This window comes from Poecilia latipinna, unplaced genomic scaffold (genome assembly GCF_001443285.1).
Source record: "Poecilia latipinna isolate Pla-1442-1.1 unplaced genomic scaffold, P_latipinna-1.0 Scaffold137, whole genome shotgun sequence".
Classification (NCBI taxonomy): Eukaryota; Metazoa; Chordata; class Actinopteri; order Cyprinodontiformes; family Poeciliidae; genus Poecilia; species Poecilia latipinna.
The window spans coordinates 43,460-53,036 of record NW_015112753.1 but is presented as its reverse complement, the minus strand read 5'-3'; the positions used below and the strand labels follow the sequence as shown (position 1 = coordinate 53,036).

At 39.5% G+C, this 9,577-nt stretch overlaps 1 protein-coding gene across 1 annotated transcript in view; it reads left to right on the top strand.

Annotated features, from left to right (window-relative positions):
- Positions 1 to 225: 225 nt before the first annotated feature.
- LOC106945274 (aryl hydrocarbon receptor nuclear translocator 2-like) overlaps positions 226 to 9,577 on the top strand; it is a 49,518-nt gene continuing 40,166 nt past the window's right edge. The window contains exon 1 of the mRNA XM_015028837.1: positions 226 to 324. The gene's annotated coding sequence lies outside the window, so the exon portion shown is untranslated. The remainder of the gene's footprint in view (positions 325 to 9,577) is intronic.

Genomic DNA, 9,577 nt, shown 5'->3' with positions numbered 1-9,577 from the left:
GTTGTTTTGGTCAGAACGGTGCATTACTTTAGCTAGAAATAGTAGTTCAGGATTCTTCTGATATTCTAATTTTATGACCACATGCAGTCATTCAACCATTTATGCACACACTGATTATGAGGTAATGAATTGTAGAGACCCAGAAGAGCAAAAAAAAAAAAGATTTAAATAAAAAGGAGGTGGAGAATTTGTTCAATCTCTTTTTGTATGATAAATCTTAGTTAACCTCTTGTTGTCCTAAAACTGTAGGACCTGCTGGGAAAGGACATTCTGGAGTTTTGCCATCCTGAGGACCAGAGTCACCTGAGAGAAAGTTTCCAGCAGGTAGGTTCGAGGTGTGGCCAGTCTTTACAACTGGCAAGTCTTTTTTTCCTGCTACTCCTGTAACTGGAAGAGGATGGATGGATAGATGGATGAACTTCTCTCTGCTCGGATCAAACCTCTGCTCGCAAACTTCTTTGCTCGATTTCGAATTCTTTTCTGCTCTCTCTCAAAACAAAAATGTACCATCGCCTGGCATTGGTGCAGCCAATAGAATGAAAAGCTGTGTCCAAAGGCCGGATTTAAAGGCCACTGACATCATAGCGTGGCGACAAGGCTTGTCCGAATTTGAAGTCTTAAATATCTGCTCTATTCATCAACACATCACCTAATTGCTCATTTTCTGAGATGTCTGGATTAACAGTGGCCTCCTCCACCAGCTGTCAGCTAGCCGGGCGGAACCAGGTTCATTGTACTGGGAGAGAATGTGACTCCTGGCACATTGTTTTAAAAAGTCCCACTAGCTTTCCCCAATGAGTGAAAGTTAAATACTGATATTATTCAGTCAGGTAATAGTTAGTTGAGAAATGTTTGGTTTACTAAAGTATGAAGAGATATACATTTCTCATATTATTATTTCTGTAGGTTTCATTGCTATTAAAGAATATGTATTTAACACAATGTGGTTCCATATTTTTAGATTAACTAAAGTAGCGTTTAAAAGTAATAGAACATACTTGAACTTAATAGTGAACTGGCGTCCAAACAATAAACTAAGCATCCATACAACCTTAAAACCGGTCTCCATGGAGATGAATGGGGTGTGATAAAAGACAGCAATTGCTGGGTTTCAGACACGTGACCTGGATGACACACGAAATACAAATGGTGCTCCGGAAGTGAATTTCTCAAGTTCAAAACAGAACAAAATGGATCACAACGAGTACGCTAATGCCTTAAATGGGCGGCAACGGACAAGGTATCTAAAAAAACAAACAAAAAAAACATGTATATTTAGGATATAATCCATATAGGATCGGACTTGTCATATAATCTTGAGGATTTACCCGGTGTCAAGGCGATTGACAGTGACATAAATGACATAACTATCTGATGCTGCGGACCTCATATTACCTCATACTTTCATCTGGCATGAGCCAGATGAAAGCTTTCAAAGGCCTATAACCATTTAGGATCAAAAGGAGCATTAAATAGCTGTAGACTTGTTTCTGCTGTGTGAGTAGTGAGTTGTGCTATTTTTAAGTAATTAGTCTATCTATGATAATGTTATTGCAAACAACAAGCTAACCCATGTTATTTCTATGTGCTTGGATCTACTTGTAAATAATGTATTTAGCTTCTGTAAACCCAACTTCATGTTGGACTTAATACTGCATTTCTATAATGCAGGTCAACCATTCGCAGCGATCTACAGAAACCCCATTTAAAAACATGGATGGTGGCCAGAGAGAATGGGGAAATAGTTACAGCCCAGGTTAACAGTAGGGGCCCAGTCTTGGGAGTCTACATCACCTGCTGCACTTGAACAACCTTAAAAATAGTAATGTAAGATGTAAAATACCAATGTCAGCACAAGCTAACTAACTGATAACAACACTAGCGCTCAAACCTTTTCTGGGGACAACCAAGCTAGAGCGTAAAAATAATACATCTTACCTTACATGTGAATGCTTGTCTTTCTAAGTAACTGTCCAATAAAATATCTGAAAATACAATTAAACGATGCGACCGTTACCTGTCAGAAAGTGGTCACTGGAAATTCTGACGTTGTTAGTTCCTCCACCTCCTGTTTTTAGCCATAGATTGCTGATCCACTTTTCACTTCTTTTTTCGGTAAGTTTTTTTTTTTTTAAATCAACTCCCTTGTGACCAGCTACCTTCAAAACATGAAAATAATGTTTATATTTCTCTCTATTAGAACATTGGGAACAACCATACACAACACAGACTGTAGGCATTTTGAAACTGGATCAACAGAAGTAAACAGGCTGCATTTATTTTCTGACCCCCATTTGCATTTCATGATGTCGGCACTGTGTCATCTGCAACACAGATGACACTTGTTTTTGCTTGTATTCCCAAAAACAAGTGTACATAAAATAAAATAAAACAAGTAAGTCATCTTACCTTCTCACATGTAGGCCTGTCACAATAACAAATTTTGCTGAGCGATTGTCTAAAAAATTATTGCGATAAATTATAATATTGTTTCAAGACAAAAAAACGCACTTGAATAAAAACTAAATGACATAAAGCCAAAGTGGAAATAAATACTGCATTCAACCAAAAGAGTGCAGATTATGAAGTCTGTATACTGTATTGTCCTTCAGTGATCACTAGATTTAAATAGAGAAGCCGTCTTCTCTATTTAATAGAGAAGCCGTCTTCTCTATTTAAATCTAGTGATCACTGAAGGCCAATACAGTATACAGACTTCATAATCTGCACTCTTTTGGATGTGACCATGCACAGCCTGATGCAAAAGTTCACACTACACGATTTCTTTCCCCTTTTTTCCCCTTACGATAATCTTAGGACGTTGGGCGTTCCAAGATTGTCGCTGGTGATTTCGTAACCGATCATCCTGCAGTGTGTGGTGTGTTACGGTAGATCGTCGGTCGTGGCCGCTCCGATCTAAATCGGGGGTTTTCCCCGACTGGGAGCTTAACGCAGCCTGTTGAATGTGACAGGTAGCCAATCAGAAAGCGCGGATTCTCCTCGTGCTTTCTGAGTGGAAATTACGAGGGGAATCCCAAACAGCTGACAAGGCGCAACCCGAAGTCCAGCAGACATTGGCAGGGCTTAAAGAGCTCCGGCCGGGGGCCGGATTTCCGGCTTTTGACCAAATGGTCCGCCTCAACCAAACTGTAGTATCCAGGCTAGACCGGAACATGTCAGCAGCGACACATCTAAATTTGCAGTACCGTAATTCCACCACACGTAGCGCTATCTGAAAAATTCCAACGGTTTCTGAAAGGGGAGACGTTGCACTTTCCAGCAAATATCGGGTTAATACGGCAACTTCACAGCTGCAGCTGCAGAGAGTGTAATTAATCCGGGGGGCACTCGTTTAATAGACGGTAAATTGCGAAAATAACTTGCTGGATATTGAAAGTTCCGGTTGTTATGGATACATGGGTAAGTATATCATCTCACAGGACATTTAAAGAACTACTTACAATTAAAATAAGGAAGATTTATTTAGTCAGACGTTTGAAACTTAGGCGTAAAGAGCTCCGTCTGGGGGCCAGACTTCCAAGCAAAGCAAGCATTGGACCAAACTGTAGTTTAGTTGAGGCAGTGGTGTTTTTCGACCACTGTTCCGCGGCACACTAGTGTGCCGTGAGTGATCGTCAGGGGTGCCGTGGAAATTATTCAATTTCACCTACGGTACCGTATTTTCCGGACTATAAACTGCTACTTTTTTCCTAAACTTTGAACCATGCGGATTGTAGCCCGGTGCGGTTTTTCTGTGTGTTTTTCTTCAATCACCAGGGGGCTCTCGAGCAGGAAGTGAATCATTAGAAGTAAAAATTGTAAATCAAAGAAGAACGCGTTCATTTTCATTTAGAACAACCACATGCTAGCAGCAGGCACGTCGTAGAAATGATTTCAAACTCATATGATGCAGCTTTTAAGTTGAGGGCTGTCGATCTGGCACTACGAGCTGCACTTAAGCTTGGTGTGAACGAAACCATGGTTAGTAGTGGCTAACCATCTAGTGGTAATTTTCTTACCACTAGATGGCAGTAGGTACAGAGCATTTTACATTAAAACAAGAGAATTAGTGATGCATGAAAGTTACAGGTAGCGGTGAAAGCATTGTATCTAGCTGTGATGACAGTGATGGAAAAGACAGTGAAGCTCAGCAGTAGTTGGAAAGAACATGGGTCCATTTCCCACAACATATCTGTGTGAAGTGAGCTTCTCAAGCCTGGCTACTATAAAAACTGAAACCAGAGAGACTGAGAGCTGTTGAGGAAGAGCTTTGTCTTTCTTCAATTTCTGCCAGGAAATCAGCTGTTTTCATCCAAATACGCACAGGTTTCATACTAGATGGGTGAAATATACAGATATTCACATTTTGTACATGCAAATCTTCATATTGTAACAGTGAATATGAAGTGAAATCTTTCCCAAATATTATTGCTTCTTTCAGAATAAGAATTATTTTCTGTATTCTGGCTAAAAGAATGCTTGTGAAATGGTGTGTAAAACACTTTGAAGTTTTCTACAACTTCTTTAAATTTAAGTGTTGTGGCCCTGTTCAGGTGTATTTTTGAAGTGGACATGTTATGTGCAATTTGAAATAAGAAATACATTTTTGTGTTTATTTGATTCCTATTCAAGACACTTCGATAAGAATGACTATATATATAATATAGGCGGCTACAGAGTATCTTTGTTTATATTTTTGGTTGGTGGTGTGCTTCGAGATTTTTTCAATTAAAAAAGTGTACCTTGGCTCAAAAAAAGGTTGAAAAACACTGCTGTAGATAATAGGCAAAGAAGTCTGCCAATCAGAATTCTAGCTCCCGTGTTCTTGACCAATGACTGTAAAACGTTTTGTAGAAATAAGTGCATGCGTTCGGTTAAATCAAATGCGATATGAAAGAAGATGGAGTTTGTCTCACCCGGTAAAGAAACACGTTTACTTGAGAAAGGAATTAAAAACAGGTGGCGCTGGGCAAAGGAAAGGGGACAAGACGGGAAGCTGCCGGAAATTTTTACAAAAGGGGGGCGCTGGGATTCCTTTGGGGGGGGCGTTTGGTCGAAGGTAAACTTTACACCTTAAATGCACAACAATGCCAGTTTAGACTTTGAGCAACTTGGTAAAACTGTATTGTGTAACATTAAACCATGCTTGGCTGCAACTGTATCGATGGCAGCTCTTCTTCTTCTATTCAGTATTTGTAGCTTTTGGAGCAGCTCTGTTCTCCTGCTAGAGGTGTGCCGATCGATCGGTCACCGATCATAATCGGGCCGATTTTCGTGAAAAAGTGCATGATCGGTGATCGGCGATCATTGGCTCTTGTTGCCTGTGCAGCTGGTCTCCTCTTTCCTTCACACTGCAAACGCGCAGCAACAAATCCTAAGCGATGTGTAACTATAACGCACTGAGTGAATGGGGAAGTTTGCGTGCTGCGCAAACTTCCCCATTAATGATAAATACAGAAACAAGCGTAAAAAACAAAACATCTACAATAGTGATAGTAATATTAATAATAAAATAATAGTCAGTGTAAAGTAGCCTACAAATTCTTTGTTGGGGGGCGGTGAGGGACCTGGATATGGGATAGGGGGCGCTGGCCCGAAAAAGGTTGAGAAACACTGATTTAGTTGGTAATGTTGCATGTTCTAAATTACTTGCAAAAACATTGACTGACAGGACTCTTATTTAATGTTGAGGGATTTTTGCCTGTAAGGCAAACCTTTAGGGCACAGACATTTTACATTTTGTCTTGAGTTGAAATGTACTGAAGTCTTATTTAAGTTTGAGTGTTTAGCTTGTTAATTGTATTGTTAGAAGCAATTGTTTGCACTATTCAAAGACACTTTTTATTAAACTGTGGCAATAGCAACGGTATAGTTAATTTCTATCATAACTATAAGTTTCAGGCTCAGGATTTTTTTTTTTTACTTTAAGCCCTGCATTGGAGATGATATGTGGAAACAACATATCTCCAATGCTATATTTATAATTTATTATAAATATTAATAAATTAATATTTATTCAACATTTCGAGAAAGAATATAGAAATGACAAGGGGAGGAGTTGGAGCCAAATTGCTACTGCAGTGATAAACCTGGTAACTTTTCAGCTGTTCTTCGTTAACGTGACAAAAATAGGTTATAATGATTTTCATTCAGTCAGAATTTTACGCTGATTCTAGCCACATGCATCACAGGTAGATTCTAGTAAAGCATTGATTAATGCCCGATTTTAAAATTAGTTAACTGGACTTGTAGCTATTATTTTGTGCCCATGTGGCTGGACATCACATGGCATGACCAACCCGATCGAACCGTTATACCTAGGATTTCTGTCGGCCAATGTGTGGTCTCAGGTTTTGAAAATGGGCTGACAGTCAGCCAACAACTCCTGTAGTGTGCACTGGACATTACACTAAGGAAATAGGAAGGGAGCGTCAGTGGAGAGCACTGGAGATGAGCCTTTTTTCATTCAGTGTCATCAACAGAAAGAAAAAAGGCAGGAAGAGACGATAAAGCCGATAATTAAAATGAGGTCGATAGGTTTAATTTATCGTGCGATTAATTGATTTATCGTTTATCGCGACAGGCCTACTCACATGGCAAGGAAAGTCCCTTTTATCTTTAGAATTGCAATATGTATTACTATTTTAGCCTTCTTTCAAGTAATTTTATCACTAAGGTCATATTTTGAGTTCAGATTTATCTGTCCATTTATTTCTCACAAATCATTGATCACCTTGTAAAAGTGCCTGGATGTTCGTTGCACTCTGCATCGCTTCTCCTGCTTTTCCGGATACCGTGGTATCAGTTATTTGTTGCTCAATTCCACCTTAACTGGGGAACATAGAAAAGTTTTGCTAATTTGCTGGTCGTTCAATTATGTGCACTGTTGCCTGTGTATTTTGTCCAAATATACATTGATTGTTGGGCTACATTGTTGTTTTACTTGGCATATTTTATTTATTTGCATATTATTGGATGCCTGTGGCTTGGTGTGGTGCATAGTTTTTGCATTGTCCTGCACAACGGTGTGTATTGTTCAGGTCTAGAAAAGTCTATTGAAGGCTCTAACTGAAACCCCACACCACGCCACTGTGTAATCCCATTTTCTCCAGGCTGCTTTTGTAAGTGTTGCGAACCCCTTCGTACCACAGTCCAGCTAGATTCTCAGCTGGGCAGTAAAAGGCGACACTGCTCTCATGTTTTTGTCCTTAAGTTGTTTGATAACTTCTCGTACCTATTTGCATTTCTTCTGTATGTTTCTGGTATAATCTTGGTCAAAGCACATCCTGCGGCCATGGAGGGTAACATCACATCTATTCCATGCCGTTTGTATTACTTTTTCTTTCACTCTGTATTTAGAAAACCTGATGATGATTGATTGTGGGGAAGAGGAGTCTTTAGGCTTCATATTTAATGACTGGTGGATCCTCTATACAAAGAGATCCATGTCCTGCGGTCAGTGGCGACTCCAGAATTTTTTTTCTGCATGTGCTAAGGGGGAGTTAAGCATTTTACTGAGGGTGCTAAAACAGATATTTTTTCCCTATAGTTAGCAACACACATGTATTAGTATTGTTACTTTAATCGGACTGATTTGCATTTATTTGCCACTTAAGACGTCAGCATGAAGCCTTGACCCATTACCCAGATTACTTCCAGATACATTATTTATATTACATTATTTTTGGCATTTATGACAAAGGGAATACCCAAGTATTGACCCTTTGCAACTACGTCACTTAATCATTTGAATCACCATGATGTACATCGGAAGTGAGAATCTGAAGTATTGAACTGAGCGGCTAAAGTTGTTTTTCCAAGTTGTTTTTGTCAGTTTATTCATGGTTTCTACTTGCTGGAATCAAGCTAATTTATCTGTGAACGTAACACACCTGTTTGGGGCTCACAGACGGCGGTATTTACAGAAGCCTGAAACAGCTAGCTTAGAAACCTACCACTTCCTGCCTTCTGACGTATTGATCAAATTACCGACTTTGCCTGAATTCACACCACATGACTTATGTCACTGTGTCATAAACAGCGTTTCTCCTTAAACAGGAGCAGCCTTAAAAACGTACGGAAGACGAGATGCTTAGAATTTTTTTTCTATACATGCTAGACTACATGATGGCATGGAATGTTCGCTGCAAATCCGCGGTTACACCGAGAGCTGCAAGTCATTATGATTAACGGCTGCTGTTCATCGGCGCATCTTTCCTCATTATTTAATAGCTTAATTTACCTCTACAGGGCTTGATTTGACTATCAATAAGTGTCCGATTGGTCAGTTGCTGACAAATGCCCTAGAATGATTGGAGGAGAATTGCTCCACGTCTGCATGGGGGCAGAGCCGGATCATGTCAATTGTTTCCCAGAAGTGACAATACGCATAGACAAAGTTCAAATCCTCTGGCATGATGTTTTTTTTTTTAACTAAGTATATAATAATTTATTTTTATTTTGTGTCTTTTGATGAAAATGCTGCCTAATTTAACATAAGAAATGTTAAATTAGATGAAAAAAACAAAACAAAACAAAACAACTAAATCTAAGATTTTCTGGGGGGTGCTAAAGGAGTGCTATGACTTTTCCAGCGGGAGCTATAGCACCCCCTACCGCCGCCACTACCTGCAGTAATTTGAGTGAGGTGCGCATCATGTCAGTTATGAAGAAGATCACATCGTTCTTCTTTTCTTTATTGTGAAGTTTGAAGTTCTGTGGAACTTCACAATAAAAAGTGTAAAAGACCCATAAAAAACATACAAATATTACATCAGTGCCAAATAAGAAAGATGAAATGTAGGATATATCCTACAACCAACTCCCCTACACTGTTTGACATGCTGCCAGTTTTTTTTTAAACACAAAAATTAAAGCAAGGAAGAGGGAGAACTGAATGGAGGCAAGAGACAACCAGAAACTGGGTATAAATAAGATTTTTGAGCCTCGCTCTTGATTCGAGGTTCCCCCATTTAGCCGAGATATTAGCTTCTCCTTGTAACATGTACCACAGTATGCGGTGTGTACACAGGCTTGTGGACCAGTAGGGAAGCTCACTGCGCTATTTGTGTGTTGTTTACCACTCATTTCAGTAAATGGCATAAAATCCAACCAACTGGCCTCTGCATGTGCATGGCAGGACGGGTATACAGAGCTGTCATATAAGAAAAAAATAAGAATTAATTTTTAGGTCCATTCCACCAGGACGAGAACAAGCCTTCATGGGGCCCTAAGTGAAATTTGGTTTTGGGACCCTCTAGTTCTTCTAACAATGTGGACTGGCTACAATCAGCAGTCTGATCATTAGATCATTCACACACCTGTGATAAACTTATTGCATCTCTGGCAGTGCTGTTTACATTATATACATGCATAATATAGCATTTATTGGCCAACTGATTTATCAACCAGTTGATTTCTAGGCTTCGATTTCCTTAATTTTGGGGGATTGTGATTGGCGGATACTTACACGTGAAGCCCATCTTATTCCCTAATCTTCGTCAGCAGAGGTTTAAAAATCAGTCTCTGTCCTCTTCTGCTCTACAGTGAGAGGTTTGCCTGCACATTTACAGTTAAC